Consider the following 19,730-nt stretch of genomic DNA (forward strand, 5'->3'; position numbering starts at 1 on the left):
CTGTCACTGAACTGGAAACATTTATGGATGCGAAGATGTTTAGAAATGTGAGTGGTAATTCTAAAACAGCCCCTCCCCGACTCCCTCCCCGCGTCTCTCCCCCCAGGAATCAGGTCTCACAACCCCAGGATCCCAGAGGATCTTTTCACTGCAGAAGAGCCACTGAGGCCTGAAGGTTCCTGATTTACCTTTGTGAACCTTGGCCTCCCTGATGTGGTGGAGACGAAAACTGCAAAAACCCCGAAAAGCGGGATTTGGGGGGAAATAAGCAGAATTGTCAGTCAAGCCCAAAAAACACTGCTGAAAACAGATGGGAAGACTGAGGCACAGAAATGACTAGGTAGGTGACTCAAGGTCACACACCTAGCAGACTTGGTCGCGTCACGCTGTGTGCCTCTCTAAGGGCATGGACCGTAGGGACTGGCAGCCAAGGCTCCGATGCCCAGCCCTGGAGTGGGGAGCAGGGGTACAGGATCAGCTGGGTGGGGCCAGTCCCACCTCAGTCACCTGGACTGAGAGTTGGGGGAAGGTGATTCCCCAAAGGGAACCTGGGTGCTCTTGCCAGAAGAAGAGGGATTGGGTGCCGGGCAGGGGAAACCACATGACCCTCTATGATGAGACTATAGGAAAGTGTGTACAGAGAGGATATTTTTCTCTCCAGTCTGATGTTGGGCCCCAATTTCAAAGAACAGGAGGCTATAAAAAGAGCAAGGGAAGGAAGTGCTAATTAAAAGGTCCCTGCAGGCTCTGGGGTCAGGAAGAACAAAGAAGCGGAGTTAGGGAGGCTCACAGCCTAAGGGTCATTGCAAGGGCTCTGGGGGCAGGACGGAGGGTCAGCCCAAGGACCTTAGACAGATGGGGCATGGGACCTCTGTAACTTCATCTTTCTCATTTGCAAAATAGTGATAAAATACTGATCTCTCAGATTTCTTGACAGCATTCCATGTCTAATATATGTTGGTTCCTTAGCCCCATGCTTAGTACATGGCCTGTTCTCAATAAATGGTAATGGCTGCAGTTAATGTCATTGCTAAGGCTATTCAAATATTAGCGTCTTTGCTGGCCCTTCCTCTGAGACCAAAAGTCTCACTGACTGGGGCCGGCCTGGTGGCGCAGCGGTTAAGTGTGCAGATTCCACTTCGGTGGCCCAGGGTTCGCTGGTTCGGATCCCAGGTGCAGACATGGCACCGCTTGGCAAGCTATGCTGTGGTAGGTGTCCCACATATAAAGTGGAGGAAGATGGGCACGATGTTAGCTCAGGGCCAGTCTTCCTCACTAAAAAGAGGAGGATTGGCAGGGGTTAGCTCAGGGCTAATCTCCGTCAAGAAAAAAAAAAGTCTCATTGACTCTTCTGAGATCTTTGGTTCCTTTTTTGAGATCACAAGATCAAGGACTTTTTCAAGTACTTAGGATCCTAAAAGTCCTCATGGCACTTTTCCAGCACATACATTGTTCTTACTTTGGGGGTGGGCAATATGGATCACATCAGGATGTCCCGCTCCGGTATTCTTCATCTGTTTCTGTCAGATGCTGGAGAAACAAGAGCCTTTGTATTCCTTTGGTGCAAAGTGTTCAAATGGCAGTGTCCTTCAATGCTCCCTTCACACTGATTGGCTTTCTAAGGGCACCTTGTAAAGGCTCCATCACCATGTCCAGTGTCCTCTGGCAACCATTCTAGGCTCGGTCTCCAGAACCCACTTGCTCTATCTTGCCTGCCTTTGAATTCTGCTACTTCACTCTTAGACTTGACACTCGGCTTTCCCGCTTTTCTGGCTGATACAGATCTGTCAGGTGTCTTTTTGTTGAAATGACAGAAACCCAATTGAAATGGACTTAAGCAATTATGTAACTGAAAAATCAGGACAGAGCAGGATTCAGGGACTTCAACAGTATCATCACGTCTCCGTCTCCATCTCTTTGTCTTTGCTGTCCTTTCTGTTGGCTTCATTCAGGCAGACTTGTCCCCTCAGCCAAGCGGCCACCAGCAAAGGCCGATTTCACCATGTGATTGACCGCATGAATATTCCCACTTCTTCATCTTTCCTGCATGCGTGCACTCTGCCAGTGACTTTGCAGTTTTTCCCACCAGAAGTGGAGTGTGTTTGCCACTCCATGATGCTGAGCATGGCCATGTGGCCAATTTCAGCCAAAAGAATATGATTGGAAATGACATGTGCCAGTTCCAAGCCTAGCCCTTAAGAAGAATTACCTGTTTTCATTTGCCTTTCCCTCATGCTTCTGGAATCATCATGAGAATATCCTGCAGGTGGCCTGCTAGATCCAGAGAAACAAAAGACATTTGGAGCAGAGCTGCCCCACTGACCACAGACCTGAGGCAGAAGCAGAAGCATGCCAGCTTGCCCGCAGGCCTGTCAGTGTGATGATCAATGCTTGCCTTCGTGTGCCACTGAGCTGTGGGAGGGTTTGTTCTGCAGACTCGTCGTGGCCACGGTTGAATGCTGCACAAGCTATTGTCTCAACAACCATCACCCAAAGAGAAGTTTTCCTTCCTGATCATTCCAGAAAAATTCCTAAGATCGATTTTAATGGGCCAGACTTATGTCTATTCCTAGTGTTGGGGTGAGAGGGAAAAAGAAGCATCTAGAACTAAGACATAAGCACTGAAAGTGAAGAAGCAGTGGTTCCCCACAGGAAAATCACACTGCTGTTACCAGAAGAAAGTGGAAAGGATGCCAAGCAGGTAGAATGACTGACTCTCACCACTCCATCCTTGAAGGGGTTGTAGAAACCCGTGTCCCATGGCTCCATACTAAGCCAGGAACCAGCCTTGCTCATGTCTACACTCATCTGTGCAGGGTGGAACTCAGCTGGAGCTAAAAACCTGGCATCAGTTGGCCAGGTAGAGAGGCCCACTCCACGGTATTTGGTGTGCCACCAAAATTAAAATGACCCAGCCCCTAGCTTCTCTCCCTTTCCAGGCTGGAATGGGTAAAGTGGCTTCAGCCAACTGAGAGGCTACTACTTGGCAACTCGTCCTCGTTTCCTGCAGGGCCAGCTCACCTTGGAGGTGAAAAGTAGTGGCTAGAATAATTGCTGGGTCCGCACCTGGACTGGATTTAGAGCAGTCCTTTCTCGCCAGCCACAGCCCTTAAGTGCAACCATGGGGCTTTAATCTCTTGTGGGGTTCCTGCCCCACTGCCTCTCTGTTTTTGAAAGAGAATAGACCTGAATTGGAAGCAGGACATGCAATAAATATCACCCTTTCACCCTGTCTCATGGGGTCATTCAACTTGCTGAATATCACTTAAAATTAAGTTGAATTAAAAACTGTAGTGGTTGTATTTTGCTTTCTTCCTCCAAATCCCACTTTTCTACCTTGACCTTTTTCCTGCTCTGTTTAGCAGCTGCTGTCTTATTTTTTATTTTTGTTTTTTTTCTGAGGAAGATTAGCCCTGAGCTAACATCTGCTGCCAGCCCTCCTCTTTTTTTCTGAGGAAGACTAGCTCTGAGCTAACAGCCGTGCCCATCTTCCTCTACTTTATATGTGGGACGCCTGCCATAGCATGGCTTGCCAAGCAGTGCTATGTCCCCACCCAGGATCTGAACCGGCGAACCCAAACGTGAGCACTTGACCACTACACCACTGGGCCAGCCCCAGAAGCTCCTGTCTTTAAGGAATGTCATTTGGCTCCAAGAAATTCATGGGGCATTTTTGATGGACAGTGTACTGGGAAAGGGAAAATTTCTATCTCATTCTGACAGTATTATACCCTAAAGCTGCATGACCACCTGCGCTCTCTCCAAGCCTTCCATCAGGTAGAGGAAGCATTTAGAGATGTAAAGAGAAGGGTATTTTTCCCTACTCCCCAGGGTGACCCATCACTCTTGCCACAGTCCACCCCCACCCTCCTTTAGATGCCAAACCTCCTCATGGAGTTGGGAGAAAATGCTGGGAGAAGGCCCGGGTGGGGGAAACAAACACTGGTCAGTGTGTTCGCTCTGATTACACCCTTACAGTGGAGACAATAGCTCCCGTGAACACAAGCAGACAAGGCTCAATGCAGCTTTCTTCCCCTCCTCAATGCAGCTTTGATCCAGCCAGGGCTACCGGGAGGAATTTCAGTCTAACTGGGGCAGCCCTACCTGGGAACCATGCCTCACTCTGTGGGGGTGGCTCCTCCCATTATTGGGGAGGTTATCGGGAGCCGGCATGGAAAGTTCCATAAACATGGAGCACCAGCACCCCACCAGCGCCTCCACACACCAGCCTGATTGAATTTAGCACATGTCTTTGCTATAGGTACGATTGGCGATGACAGTTGTCAAGCTGTTGTGGCTCAGTCTCAAAGTCACTACCGTTTTGTGACGCAGGGGCTGGAACTGCCACTTCTCCCAGCTAACTGGCGCCATGTCAGGTTCTGCCACTAGGAGGCGCCAGAGGGAGATCGCAAAGCTGGAGGACCGAAAAGGGACTTTTATCTTTCAGTGCCCACCAGTTTCATCCTGGCATCGAAGTTTGTTTCAGTCTCTAGGTTTTTTCAACACCCCTAGTACCAGCCTCTTAGTCATTTCTCTGCCCCATGATTTACAAAACTCTCCTACTTTAAAAACAACCACCTCTGGGTTTTAAAAACAATCCCAGCGCCCTGTGTACAATTTCACAACAAAGGAGAGAAGCGTCAAGGGCTGGGACGATAGCAGAGGGGTCTGCGCCTGCATGAAGACCCAATTTCTTCCCGGGTGGTGGATAAAGCTAAGGAGATAAAAAATGACCTTTCACCTTCGGGAACAGTAATGTAAGATTAATTTGAGGCTTTGAAACTAATGAGTTGGCTCGTCCTGGTGCAGCATCCCGTGAATCACGTGGTCTTTGCAGAGGCAGCAACCCAGGCATCTATCTTCCTCAGATGGTGCTCCGCGGAAGGAGGGAGGAGAAAGAAATTCATTTTTAGAAGTAATCCTCGGAGGAGAGAGATCTGCCAGGTCTCCGTAAAGCTGGTATTAGAGTGAAGGGAAAAAGAACAGAGAGCGAGCGAATTATGTACCTTTAATCTGCTTAGCTTTTCACTGTCGAATAGCCGAAGGGCTCAGACAGGCAAGGGTAGTGTGAGATGGTTAAATCTATGAATTTGGAGTTAGGCCCCTTGGGGTCCAGACCTGATCTGTGACTTTCTAGCGGTGTGATCTTTGGTATGTTTTAAAACTCGTATTTTAGGGAGGTTTGGATTAGATAGTACGTGGAAAGCACTTATGTCCGGGCTAGGAATCTGGTTATTTTTGTATTTTCAATGTTGATTGAGAGAGGCGGGAGCAACTTGAGGGTGCTCTATCCACAGACGGGAAGTCTGAGGTTCCCGCTCCGGCATGAGGAAATGTCTAACAGCGGAAGACGAAAGTAGAGCCAGGCCAATGTGCATCATGGGGAAACTGGTTTCAGCACCACCCAAGAAAGAATGGTCTCGCGTGCTGGCTGGCGGACAGTGGGAATGGCTGCCTAGAGAGGCAGTGAGCGCCCCATCCTTGAAAGCATGCAAGAAGCAGCTCTTTCCACTATATTAAACAATGGGTTCAATTATTTCTAAGGATCCTTCTCCCTGTTCAAATTCTGGATCTTTCTACTTGCTCAATGTGTTGCCCAGGGTCACTGAACCTCTCAGAGCCTGAGTTGCCTCATCTGTGAATCAGGCAGATGGTGCTACTGGCCTCGGTCTTATGATCTCTCTCCCTTTCCCCTTCACACCTTCCCTCCAACAAACTGATAGTCATGATGGGCCAGGCACTGTGCTAGGCTCTGGGGATACTAAATGGAAGAAGATGGGATACAGACACTGCCTTAGAAAAAGCTCAAACATGTAGTTGAGACAGACAGATAAACAGAACGTTATAAAGCAATTCCTTAGATGCACTGATAGAGCTTTGCATTGAGTACTCTGGAAGGGTAGAGGCAAGGCATCTAACTCAGCAGGGATGAGGTGGGGAGGAGCAGTCAGAGTGCTTCCTGGACGAGATGGGGCAATAATTGGATGGTGGGAGTATATGCTTTGGAAGCAGAGTCAACAGTGTAATCAAAGACCTGGGGGCAAGAAACAGCATGGTGTGCAGGGAACTGCACCAAAGGCAGTGCTGGTGGGATGCAAGCCATGAGGGGACAGTGATGGGAGACAAGGGGAAGAGGTAGGCAGCGGGTGGATGAGGCAGGCCCTTGTCTTCCGTGCTAAAGAATGTGAACTTAGATCCTGTCAATTATGAAACGTCAATGGATGATTTACACAGGAGAGTGACATGTTCAGGTTTCTGTTTTAGAGCCACCTCTCTGGAGCCTGTGTGGAGGGTGAATTAGGAAGAAACAAGGCCAGACCACCAGTTGGCAGACTGCTGAAGTCAAGAAGTCCTCTAAGCCAGAAGTGATGATGCCATGAACCAGGCTTCTTACAGAGTTGTGGTGAGAATCCCATGTTGAGATGCCCAGGGAAGCTCATAGTAAAGCATGAACTGCTTCCCAAATGCAAAGGGTCATAATTATGATCACTCTATAAAAGTTTCGTTTGAGGAGCCATCATACAAATTGGGTCCCCTCATCACTTACCCTTGCAGTGGCAATAAAATCCATACATGTGGTCCAAACCAGTATAAATGGTACTTGTACTTAACAAGAGCCTTTGAAAAGGTAATGAAATGACTGGCTTGAAGAATAATTTTGCAGATGCTTCTGGGATATGAAGTTTTCCATTCCATGACTGAATTTTGGTGCTGCTGGGAAGGATGGGGGAGAGAAGCACAAGATTAGATTTCAAGCAGGGAAGCTAAGAGGGCAGATGATGCTCTTTGAATAAAACTTCTAATGGATTTGGCATGAGAGGGCACTGGAGATGGGCCGAAACGTCTGAAATTTGCTCAACTGTTTTTGCAGACAGCTGGGAATTTACCAGCATTATCTTATTTTACCAGAATATTTTTGACGTTGTAGATGTGCCCCGGAACGCCTCATCTCAGGGAAGGCAAGAGGAGTCTCTCTTAAGAGAGTATGGCGTCTGCTTCTAGTGCTGTTTACGGCAAAGCTGAAAACTGTCTTTGAAATTAACAACAGATGTGCATAAATCTTCAGTTACCTAGCAACTAATACAAGGCAAGCAGAGGTTCACAGGGCTGGGTGGAGGTAAACCTGTTTTAGAATACCTGGGAGCCTTTCCCTGACGTGTGGGAAATCCCCCACACACTTGGGGATTGCTGGGAGGGACAGAAAGGAAATTAACAGGACTAATTAAATGTTTAAGTTTCTTTCTTTCTTTCTTTGTAAAAATTTAATCAGATAACAAAAACCGTTCCTAAATCTCTGAGGTTTCTAGCAACAGAGAGGGTTTATAGACTAGATAATTTCTGAGGCCTCTTCCAAAGCTCAACTTTTGGCTATCAACTAGCTATGTAACCCCGTGTGTAAAATGAGAGGTCAGATTAGGGGATCTGTAAAGTTTCACCCACATTTCTAGGATGTATGGAGCAAGAGTGTTTTTAGATTTTGGTTTTGTTGATTGAAAGGTATGTGTCTCCAGTCAAAGTAGATTTTTAAAAAGGAGAAAGTGTTGAAATAATGACGCCAAGAGGCATGTGACTTAAAGGATACACACACACCACACGCATGCGCACACACACACACACACACGTATATTCTCTGTGTGTGTGTATATATATGTGTGTATTTTTTATTTATAAAAATTAGTTTATACATTAAAGGTTGGATTATAAATTCAATGTTACAGGGCCTGGAAGGTGACACAGAGGAGTTCTGTGCCCAGGGAGCATGGTGAGCCAGACAACTGGGCAGCTGCTAGGTGGCTCCAGCTGAATACGTCCATAGAAGAATGGGGCCCAGAGCTGCCAGATCTTTTGATTCTTCAAAAAGCAGAAATCCGGAATTCATGTAGAATCTCCTATTTAAAAAATATTGACAACTAATTTGGAGTTGTAAAAAAAACATTGAGTGAATTAAACAATGTGAGTCTGCCTTAAAGCAAAACTTCTGAACATGAGGTTCTCTTTTTAGAAATTACATGGTTGCTCACAACTCACTTTGTCTGATGGGATGGAGACGAGCTTGTATAGGCCACCGGCTAACAGGGTTCATCCAGTGCCCCCTACATACTGTGCTGGGTGCCTTTCACATCTGCCATGTTCAGAATCCTCCAAAAGGTGGGCATCATTCACCACAAGAATCATGATCCCTGCTTTACAGATGAGGATGCTGAGGCTCAGACACGTCAAGGTCACGCTGAAGATCGCTCAGCTCCTGAGTCCTGGAGCCTCGATTTCAGTCCCATCTCTCTGACACTAAGGCTGCCTGCTCTTAAGAGTTTGACTCCCCTGGAATGAAAGAGGGGAAGGGTTTTTGTTCTTTGGGGTTCTTGCTTTTTTACTAGTTTTAACAGAATTTCTTTGAAGAGGTGTTAGGAGGCTGTCTTAGTTTGCTAGAGCTGCCATAACAAAGGACCACAGACTGGGGGGCTTAAACAACAGAAATTTATTCTCTCCTGGTTCTGGAAGCTAGATGTCCAAAATCAAGGGGTCAGCAGGATTGATTTCTTCTGAGGTCTCCCTTCTTGGCTTAAAGATGGCCGTCTTCTCCCTGTGTGTTCACACCATCTTCCCTCTGTGTGTGTCTGTATCCTGATCTCTTCTTATAAGGGCACCAGTCATACTGCATTAAGGCCCCCCATACGATCTCATTTTACCTTAATCACCTCTTTAAAGACCTTATTTCCAAATACCTTCACATTCCCAGGTACTGGGGGTTAGAGCCTCAACATACGGATTTTGGGGGGACACAATTCATAACAGAATCCATAACAGAAGCCATCCATTTTGTTTTCCTCTCCCACCCCTTTAGAAGTAGGATTATTGGAGGGACTGATAGAAGTTTCCTGAGTTGGAAGCCAGAGTGTAAGGCAGGACATCAGCTCACCTGAGGGAAATGCTTCTCTTGTCACCCAAGATGGCTGACCCCGCCGTCCCTCAGCCAGGCCCAGGAGGAATGTGGTGTGTTCGCATACTTGAGCCAGTTAACCTGTTCCCAAAGCATAGCGTCAATGTCTTAGAATAAATAAAACGTGAGATGTTTAGCAATGTCACTGCCTTCCTCGGCATCACTGGTTATATCTGTGTGTCTTGATTTAAAATGATATTGATATGGACAAGTAGCATTACATATCAAAAACTGGAAACAGCCCCAATGTCCAACAATAGGGTTAATAGGATTCTCTGCAACCTTTGGAAATTACGCTGTGGGAAAATATTTGCAACGTGAGAAGATTCTCATGATAGATGAAGTGGAAAAAGGAGGTTACAAAGAAGTATGTACAGTTTGATTCCAATTTTTTGAAAACAGTTTATTACATGTACATATATGTTCACATATGTGTGTATGTGTTCATGTGGAAAGGTACGCTCCAGGATATTTAAAATAGCCCTCTCTCAGTGATAAAATTGTGCATATTTTAAATTTCTTCTGTTTTTCTAAATGTTTCATGCTTTAGGCAATAAATATATATTATTTTTGCAATTAGGGGAAAAGCATTAAAAATACAAACCTTGGGGGCTGGCCCCGTGGCCGAGTGGTTAAGTTCGCGCGCTCCGATGCAGGCGGCCCAGTGTTTCGTTGGTTCGAATCCTGGGCGCGGACATGGCACTGCTCGTCAGACCACGCTGAGGCAGCATCCCACATACCACAACTGGAAGAACCCACAACGAGAAATATACAACTATGTACTGGGGGGCTTTGGGGAGAAAAAGGAAAAAATAAAATCTTTAAAAAAAAAAAAATAAAAAAAAAAAAAAAAAAAAAAAAAAAAAAAAAAAAAAAAAAAATACAAACCTTGATATACACACTCAATTTACAGAAAAATTTTTCTAACTTAGCCTTTTTCATAAGGAACTCCCTTACAGCTTTTTACTCAAGACTGCATTTATAAAAATTTGATTTACTTGCCGTTTTCCAGAGACAACACTGAGCCATGATTACCTGGATTCCAGAAGAATTTTTTGTGACAGGACTGAGAACCTCTTCTCTCTTTCTTTGTTCATCTGAGTCTCTTTTCCCATGAAAGGGGTTTTAGGAGTGAATTCAGAGAAAAGGTGGTGTCCCACAGACCTGGATAAAGGGCACTAAAATAAATAAGTGGACTAGTTTAACGTGTCTAAAATTTCATCCAAGCAGACCCAAAAAGAAGCAGGATGTAACTTCGTAGTGACTTTGTTCCTTCTATTTCTCTTTATTTATTTGAGAAATCCTTTGGATACACTTCCTTTTTTAATAGAATGTGCTTTGATTGGCTAAATATCTCTCTGATGTATCCTCTTATGAAGGAGAGGTGTGTGGTGGACACTGCTGTCATGTCAAACTTGGAAGAGGCAGTCATGGTCACCTTGCCCAACTCTTGACATTAGTGGTTCCCAGACCTCTGAGTCCCCTAGAGAGATTTTGTAAAGGTTCCTGCAGCATTACAGAAATAGAACGGGCCTGGGACTACGGATTGTCAAAGCTCTGATTCTTTTGAAGTCCAGCCAGTTGGAGAAACCTTTCTCTACGTGGCTCATGAATTTCTCCCTTCAACATCACAATAAATGGTTCCATGAACTCTTCTAGAGAAGGAGAATTTTCTACCTCATGCGCTGGCCCGTTCCACTCTTGGACAGTTATGCCTATTATAATCCTCTTTTGCGTGTCACTTGGATTCCTCCAACCAGTTCAGAGGTTAAAAATGGAGTCACGTCGCTGGTGTAACCCAAGGTCCCAAGTGGCCCAATCTCTGCACAGAGTCACATCTTCAAAGGCAAAACTAATTACAATGGTAACTTAGGGCTTTACTGCGACTCCCAAAAAATGTGGTAAGGGGTCCAATTCACAATCCATGGCAGCATTTCTCAAAATCCTTTTCCCTTTCCTTCTTGATTCTGTTAACTCCTCAGTTACACCAGAGCTCCTCATTCACCACCCCAACCCCAGCTCTTTCCCAGAGTTCCCCGCAGCTGTCACAGCTGTTCCCAAATAAATCCCATCAACTATCAATTGCTGTCTATAATTTTATTTCCATCTCCTGCTCTAATAATCTCTCTCTGGTGGTGCCTAAGGATTAATTCTTCCCTGATTACCATGTTGGAGGATATTAAATAATACTGCTCTGCACCCCGATGACTCATAGTGAAGCACACACCATGCTCTTAGAATCTCAGCCTTGGCGTCAGCCAAGCCTGGCTTTTGATCCCAGCTCCGCCTTTTGCCTACTGTGTGACACTGGGCAAGTCACTTAACTTCTCTGTGCCTCAGCTTCCTCATCTGTAAAATGTGGGCACTCACAAAATCTAACTGAAAGGGTTGTGAGAATTAAGCGAAATTTGATTAACTCAAGCAAAGTGCTTAGCACAACAGAATATTGGTTCTCTGCATGCACCAATATTTCCATTTTTTTTTTTTTGAGGAAGATTAGCCCTGAGCTAACATCTGCCGCCAATCCTCCTCTTTTTGCTGAGGAAGACTGGCCCTGAGCTAACATCTCTGCCCGTCTTCCTCTACTTTACATGTGGAACGCCTGCCACAGCATGGCTTGCCAATCAGTGCCATGTCCGCAACTGGGATCTGAACCGGGGAAGCAGAACGTGCGCACTTAACCACTGAGCCACTGGGCTGGCCCCTCCATTTTTTTTCGCCATCATTTTTTGGAGGGGCTGACCAAAAGAGAAGGGTGATTTTGCTAGAGAGTGAAGAGGACCTGGTGAAAGACTTAAAGCCAAAGTCAGCAAACTAAGCCCACAGGCCAAATTCGACTTACTACCTGTGTTTGTAAATAAAGTTTTACTGAAACACAGCCATCCCATTCATGTATGACTGCTTTTGCACTACGTTGCAAAGTCGTGTCATTGTGATAATGACTGCATGACCCACAAAGCCTAAAATATTAATTCTCTGGTTCTTTACAGAGAAAGTTTGCCAACCCTGATTTAGAGGATAAAAACGAACTGTCTTTTCCTCTGAGTCTGCCACTGAAGAGATGGATGTCATGAGGCTTTCCCTATCAAGTGAGGTGGTCGACTATAGTCAAAGGTTTCTTGCATCTAAGAGTCAACTCTCAGCAACACCTTAATTCCCATTTTTTTCCACCAAGAATTAACATCTACAACAATCAAGAATAATGCTATGTTCCTTAGAAGCTTGGCTAGTTCTACTAGAATTCCAAAGAATGGAGTGTTGCATCTGATAAGGCCATTGGGACAAGGCTGCCCAAGGGCTCACCTGTGTTTATACGTCTGTGCCTCTTCCCAGGCACAAAGCTAGTTGGCACCTCCCAATCCCCTTGCAGTAAGGTGGGCCAGGTCTTGAGCTTTTGCTGATGGAATTGAGGAGAAATATGTCCAGCATTCCCACACCTGAATTGAACACTCCTCACTGACCCTCCATACTCTCTCCTCTTCCTTGCCTGAAGGATGCAAACAACCCAGTGGACGACCCTGAAGTTTAGAGAAAGCCATCCAATAGAACTTTCTGGAATGATGGAAAACTTCTATTCTGCACTGTTCAATATAGTAGCTTCTAGTCATATGTGGCTATTGTGCTCTGGAAATGTGGCTAGTGCAACTGAGGAGTGAATTTTTACTTTTAATAAATTTAAATATCATGTACAACTAGTGACCGTCATATTGGACAGCACAGTTCTGGAAGATGGTAGACTCAGAAATTAAAAGAATCATAGGCTTGAGGTCTGGATGGGGCAGAGCACCCCCTCCCCCCTTTTCCACCCCTCCCCCTCCCTCCCCTGCACCACTCGCATGAGACTGTGAAGTGAGCAAGAAATAACCAGCTCTTTGGCTAGGCCTGTGGGAATACTGTTTACCTAGCTAGGCTGCCCTGACTAACGCAAACACACGTCCTGACAACCACTTTTGGGAAGAGAGGGCAACTAATCCACTATTCATCCATTTTACAAGCTCAAGGAATGCCAGGGGCCCTTACTAAGGTCTAGTTTTCAACCTAGTCCGTGGCACTGATTATCCTGTTTAAGAGACGAAAGAGGTGGCTCCGTGGGCCAGAGAGTAAGTAGCTTCACTTAGCAGCTTGGCCATACTGACCCCAGCTGTAAACTAGGTAGGAAGGTTCTGTTCTGTTCAAAACTTAGTTCCAACTGTTTTTTACAACCATTTCCAACTGAACGTGTCCCATGCATGACAGAGAAAGGGCCATCTGGTTTGATGATTTTTGGCTTGGAAGAAGAGAACATGAAAAAAAGTATACGTTTTAATACTCAAGAGATCAAATTCTCTGCTGAAGAGGAAATGAACTCCATGTCTAGGAGGATTCTGCCAAGAAGGGGCTAAACAGACGCTGCTCTCTGGGGAGTTCTCAGCAGCTCTGTGAACACCACTCGAATGTTCCTTCTGGTCCTTTCTAAGGTGAGATAGTGACTCACTGCTGGAGCAGGACAACTGGTCTCTCTTCCTTTGGTGTTACCAGGGAGGGTCTTGCACGTTCTCATCCAAAGCGAGAAGGGCTAGGATGGAGCCATCTTACCTCCTCTGTGTGTCCACCTGTTTCTGGGAGAAGTGCCCCCAGACATCTATTTTTTTGTAAGGAGAACCAACTTTGGAATCAAACAGGCCTCTACCAAAATCCCGAGTCTATCGCTGCCTAGCTTGGACAAGTTACTTCCCTTCTCTGGGCCTTGTTTTCTTTCATTTAGGGATCATAATAAACCTATCCCACTGAGCTGCAGCAAGGATCAAATGAACCGGTGTCTACAGAAGGATTTAGGACAGAGCTCCATACAGTCAGTACCTTGGGGACTGAGGGTTTGGAGCACATAATTCCAAACCTGGAACATCAAGGAGGGGCTTCAGGGTGGTCCTGTAATGAGGACGTGGGCTTGTGTGTTAATTAGAACAGTGCTTCTCAAACTGCAATGTGCATTCATATCACCTGGGATTTTGTTTACATGCAGATTCTGAGTTAGTAGGATTATGTAACTTAAATGAGTTTCCAGATAATTTCAAGGCAGCTGGTCCCTGACGTCACCTTTGAAGAGCAAGGAATTAGAGGTCTTGTCCTGATCTGTGTTCCCTCTTCTGTTACCTACATAGAAGAGATGTACTGTTTACAGCAGTCTCCCCTTATCCATGGGGGATACGTTCCAAAACCCCCAGTGGATGCCTGAAACAGTGGATAGTACCAGACCCTGTAATAGTATCCCCTTATCCGCTGACTGCAGTTGACTGCGGGGGTAACTGAAACTTCGGAAAGTGAAACCTCGGATAAGGAGGAACTACCGTATTTTGAGTGGGGAGGATGGGGGAAGTGTAGGTTAAGGTTTATGTAGCGTTGGCAGACAGAAGGAGAATCTAGGCAGATGCGTAAGGAAATTGTGGAAAAAGAGATGGATTAGAGCTTTTCAACTCCGACTGGACTTTAAACTCACCTGGAGGGCTTTAAAAACTATCCCTTGTCAAGTCTCACCCCAGGAATACTGATTTAATTGATTGGGATGGGGCCAGACATGACATATTAAAGAAAATAACTCCCCAAGTTATTCTCGTGTGCAGCCAGGGCTGAGAACTGCCGGGCTAGACAAAAGAGGCAACTTTCCCAGCTGGAAAAAATCAGAGGTCTTATCAACATATTAGATCAGGTTTGGTTCTGGGAGCTGGTAGTTTAGAAAAAAAAAAAGCCTCATGGTAGAGAAGCCAATTGGTTGAAACTTTGAAAACTCAGATCCATTTGATCAAGCTGGTACAAAAACACTGAATCTCTGCCTCACCTGAAATGATAACTTAGCTCTGTGATGTGTCTGTCTGTTGAGAAGCCAAGGGTAAATGGGAGACGTGAAATCCACGCGGTTCTTGGGATTGGAGGAGCTTTTTCTTTCATTAACAATGTGGATTTGATTGTCCTCTGTGCGCACAGAGGCTGTGGAACGCTTCTCATTGGAGCACAGAAGCGAGCCTTGACTGATGGCGCTAACCAGGCCTCCATCCAGTGGGTCTCTATCAGGGTGTCATGAGCCCAGCACAGATGCTCCAACACATTCCGACCAATGAGTGTAATTAGTTTTGCTGTGATTGAGTGTATGTTCTTGAAGCCCAGGTGTAGGCTGCCTCCTTGTCACCAGAAGCCAGCTCAGGGTTGGCCCTTTGCCAGCCTTGACTCAAAGCTCAGCCCCGATCTGGGATCTAGGCGTGCCAAGTGTCTGTGAATATTGTGGTTTTATGGAAGGTTCCTTACGTCTTAGGGTGGGGGCCTCATCAGCCACTGCACAAAATTTCCCTTGAACAATCCCCATCAGATATACTCTCCCCCGGATGCCTGTGCACACAGCCAATAAGGAGATTCTCCTCCAGCCCTTCCCCTCTCCCCCTCCCAATCTTTTACTCCTTTAGGGCAGAGTTTGGCTCTGTCCTAGCTGCTTCGCGCTTGGCTGCCTGTACCCAGGCATAGCAAACACAAGGCCCTCGAGAAACCTGGACCCACCCTCTTTAGGTCTATGTTATAAACTGTTACCTGGGTGCTGAGCAGTTTATTCCAATGGGTGCAGAGCTGGGCACAGCTCCTGTAAGAAGACAAACATAGCCGATGCAAATCACAGCCAAAGAAGCTGGCCATGAGAAGCCTTTGCCCAATATGTCCCCCAGTCAAAGGTTCTGCTTCCTGACTGCGTGTTGGAATTATGCCAGGAGTTCCTAAAATGCTGATACCTGGGCCGCACCCCCAGAGATTCTGATTTAATTGGCCTAGGGTGTGGCCTGGGCACTGGGGTTCTTAGACGTTTCCCAGGTCATTCCTAATGTTCAGCCAAGTTTGAGAGACACTGTTCTATCCAAAGTGCTTAGTGCTGAAGAGCCAGTGAAAACGACAAGCACCGTTCTTGTCTTAGAGCAGCAACTGCTTTGTCCTGAGTGCTGACCTGTTTAGTTTCGAGTGTTTTAATCCTTTCAAGTGCCCTAAAATTCTACCATCAGAAAGGATAAGCGTGGAAAGGTTGAGAACCACTGAATAATTGTGCGTCTTGGTGAGACAAAGAGGCCACTAAATGGTAGTATGTGTGTGTGTGTGTGAGATTGTGAGATAGGAGAGAGAGAGAGAATTTATTTTTGAGGTGGGATTGAGGAGAAATATCAGCTCCCTGTGTCAAACCAATAGCCTTGTTTGCGCGAAGTGTCTCAAGCATAGACTGGCCAGCAGGGGAAATGGACGCCAGGAAGCTCTCTTCTCTCATCTTTTCATGGTTTCTATTCATTTGACAGAAGGCACTGAAGGAAAATGCTACAACAACGGCTTGAGAGAGCCAAAGGGAAAGGGTAACCTTGAGAGCAGAGCAGGGAGGAAGAGAGGCTGGGGAACACTCAGAAACAAGGGTAGTCAAGGTGGGGGGATGTCCACTCAACTTCAATCACACACAAGCTGGGTCTTCACATACATATTTGGGTAAATTAAAAGGTTCTGCCTTGGATGCACCCAGCTCCCACCCCAGAGTACATGGGGAGCCCTGAACACTGCTGTGTGTGTTTGTACTGGGGGGTGGGGGTGTGTGACACCCAAAGGCAGTAGGGATCATGGAAACTTGGGACAAGAAAGCTGGGCTTCACTCCTTTTGGAACCACCTCTCTTAAATCCCATCACCTCAGGGAGCATTTGTTTCCTCCTCTGACCTTGTGAGTCCTGGGGTTCCAATATGTTACTTATGAGTGTATGTTGCAAATAGTAGACTGAGACATAAGTGTAGGGGATTATTAAAACGTCAACTTTGCATCTTTGTGTTTTTATAGAGGTACTGGGAAAATGAGGAGCCCAGTGTTATAAAACCCTCAAATGCATGGTTGAAGGGAGTGACAGAAGAAGAAAAGACTATTTTCTATTAAAAAAAAGGTTTTCTATTAAGACAAAAGTCATGGGGGGGAAATAAATTTAGAAAATTGCCAAGAAATAAGACCTGAAATTTCTCCTTACAAAAGAATACTAGTATTTGTCTTAAGAGACAATTATTTAGGCATATTTAAAATCCATTATATTTTCAAATTTAAATTCATTTCTCAATTCAAAACAATACATGCTTGGGTGGGGGGATGAGCAAGACAGGTAAAGGGGATTAAGAGGTAAAAACTTCCAGTTATAAAACAAATAAGTCATGGGGATGTAATGTACAGCATAGGGAATACAGTCAATAATATTGTAATAACTCAGTGTGGTGACAGATGGTAACTAGACTTGCCATGGTGAGAATTTTGTAATGTATGTAAATGTCGAATCAGTAAGCCATACACCTGAAACTAATATAATATTGTATGTCAACTATAATTCAATAAATAAATAAAATTACAGAAAATTAAAAAAACAATACACGCTTCTTGTAGAACTTGAGAATAGATAGATAAGAAAAAGGAAAAAAATCAAATCCTCTACATTCTACCACTTAGGATCTCCCAGTCTTCTAGAACATTTAAAAGGCAAATATTTCTATAGTTTATATTTTTACCTTTATTTTTATACAAGGAATACACGTTCATTTTATAAAAATCAGATGAGCAAATGGGAAAAGATTAAATCACTTGAAATTCAAATCCCAAAACAATTGATCATAATCTGTGATATTTTTTGTTATAGTCTCTGGGCTTTTTCAACATTCGAATATATGTGTATTTTTGAAAGCATAACAGGCACCCCAAATCTTTTGCAAATGTAAACTCATATTGCTATTTTGTAACCTGCTTTCCAAATGGAAAAATATTCGTATAAATTTCCCCATATTCTACAATATCATTTCTAATGTCTGGGCAGAATTCCATGGGAAGAACACACTGTTATTTATTTAACAGGTCCTCTAACGTTAGGTATTTAGATTATTTGTGATGTTTTTCCTCTTGGAAACAACTCTGTCATGACTATCCTTTAACCACATATTTGTGCTTTTTTTGTAACTTAACTTTTAGGATAAGCTGGGGCAATGACTCTGCAGAATTCTAAGGCTTTTCATAGAGAAGGATGTATGCTGCTTAGTGTGGTACTTTTTATTATTTCAAATATTTTCGCTTTAAATATATTAGAACATATTTATAAATTTAAGATGATTTAATGCCCTGTGAAATATTTAGCCCACCAACACTCTCTCTTTATTTCAGTTCTCTCGTGATTCAATTTTTTTCTGAGTGTATATGTTGGTTTCATGCTTATTCTAGAAAATCTGTAGACTGCAGAAGAGTTCGCATGGGGAAGAAAGAGCAAAGACCTCTATAATCCCACCACTGAGAGCAAATCATCTCTCCAGTGACCCCCGTCAACTCCCTCACCACCCTGGGCTTCACACACTCTTTTTCAGAATACCATTTGTAGACTTCTGATTAGGAGCACGCTTTGATGGAGCTTGTAAGTGTTGGCTGCTGTTCAGGGAGATTTTACTCATTTTGCAACACTCAGAATTGTTTCTGTAGGTAACAGAAAGAAATGTGCACCTGGGTGAGGTTGTGTTTAAAGACTGTGTTCTTCTTCCCTATTTTAGGAAGGACCATGTGGACACATCGCTAAGGTTTGCTGCAGGTATGTGGGGACAAGGTATCAGAGGCTTCACCTGGCTTAACAGACACGAATTTATATAAGAAAAAATGGAAAAGCCAAATACAGAAGACAGGCACGTATAGGCCAAGGGAAGGAGAGACACACGGCTTCTCGCTACGTCTGATCCAAATTTGATGCGAGAAGACCTCAGGCAACAAGGGCACAATTCTCAATTTAGAGAAATAATTTTGCATTTCTGAATACAAAATGAGCACATGTTCATTATAGGAAATACATTTAAAAGGCAAAAAGAAAAAAAAAGTCATTTCACCATCGATCCATTTTAATGTTTTTTGTGTTTCTTGATGCATATTTTAAGACTAATCAAATCCAAACAGCCTATACTGGTTTTGTTTTTCTACTTTATATTATAGCAAAGGCTTCTTCCCATGTCAATAGTTGTGTATGAGGATGTGTTCAAGTTCCATTAGTAATTGTATTGCCTTGAGAGATGGGGAAAGAACATACATCAAAGATGTCTATGAAAGGCAAAGACAGTGATAAAGCAAAATAAAATTATCTAGTGTTCCCCGACAGCTGACAGCGAGACTGTGTTTTCCTTCCTGGGTTACTAAGCTTTATCTTCCTAGGCAAGATAAAGTGGTTGTTGAACAGATGAGTAAGATATTCCTTCTCATAAGTGAGCCTCAAGTGGAAATTAGCCCATGGAAAACTGGCTCCTGCACTGAGATGGACCAAGAGGGACTCATCGAGGAGGAGGCGCTTCTTACGGCAGGTGTCAGGGGAAACACTCTTGGCGCCTTGTTTGGGAGGTGGAATTGGGCCTTGCGCATGTGGCTTGTTCAGATAATATGTGGAGATCACTTACATCCTCTTGGCGTCTTCTCTTGGATCAAGCAACCAAAGTTAAAGGCCTAGAAACCCTCAAACCATGTTCCCCAGAGCATTACTCCTGTTGCATCCTTCCCCAGCCACATCTACCTGGAACCAAGACATGGGACAGGACTGCTGCCACTAGCCCCTGTAGTTCCTTCCAGGGAATTTTTAAAAGGTGCCGCTTCCTCAAGATACATTCATTCCATCTGTTAGAAACTTGTAGTGCTCTGGTTTTGTTACTGACCTTTGCTAAAAATTGCCATAATTAAAATGCAAAAAGGTGACAGCCACAACGTGAACACTGCCCTCCTGACCCGCCTCTGCCAGTTATGAGGCCACGTGCAGAGCAGGG

At 44.7% G+C, this 19,730-nt stretch overlaps 1 long non-coding RNA gene across 3 annotated transcripts; it reads left to right on the forward strand.

Moving 5' to 3' along the window:
- Window positions 1-4,369: 4,369 nt before the first annotated feature.
- Window positions 4,370-18,816, forward strand: LOC111768483 (uncharacterized). 3 transcript variants are annotated; one of them, XR_002800884.2, is made up of 4 exons: window positions 4,370-4,757; window positions 6,265-6,403; window positions 6,929-7,087; window positions 7,719-7,975. It is a non-coding gene; the product is annotated as an uncharacterized lncRNA (long non-coding RNA). The 3 variants fall into 3 exon arrangements; XR_011427113.1 differs by lacking the exon at window positions 7,719-7,975 and adding an exon at window positions 18,486-18,816 and having other exon boundaries at window positions 4,375-4,757; XR_011427112.1 differs by lacking the exon at window positions 7,719-7,975 and adding an exon at window positions 11,929-12,627 and having other exon boundaries at window positions 4,375-4,757.
- The last annotated feature ends 914 nt before the right edge of the window (window positions 18,817-19,730 follow it).

Source organism: Equus caballus, chromosome 16, assembly GCF_041296265.1.
Source record: "Equus caballus isolate H_3958 breed thoroughbred chromosome 16, TB-T2T, whole genome shotgun sequence".
NCBI lineage: Eukaryota > Metazoa > Chordata > Mammalia > Perissodactyla > Equidae > Equus > Equus caballus.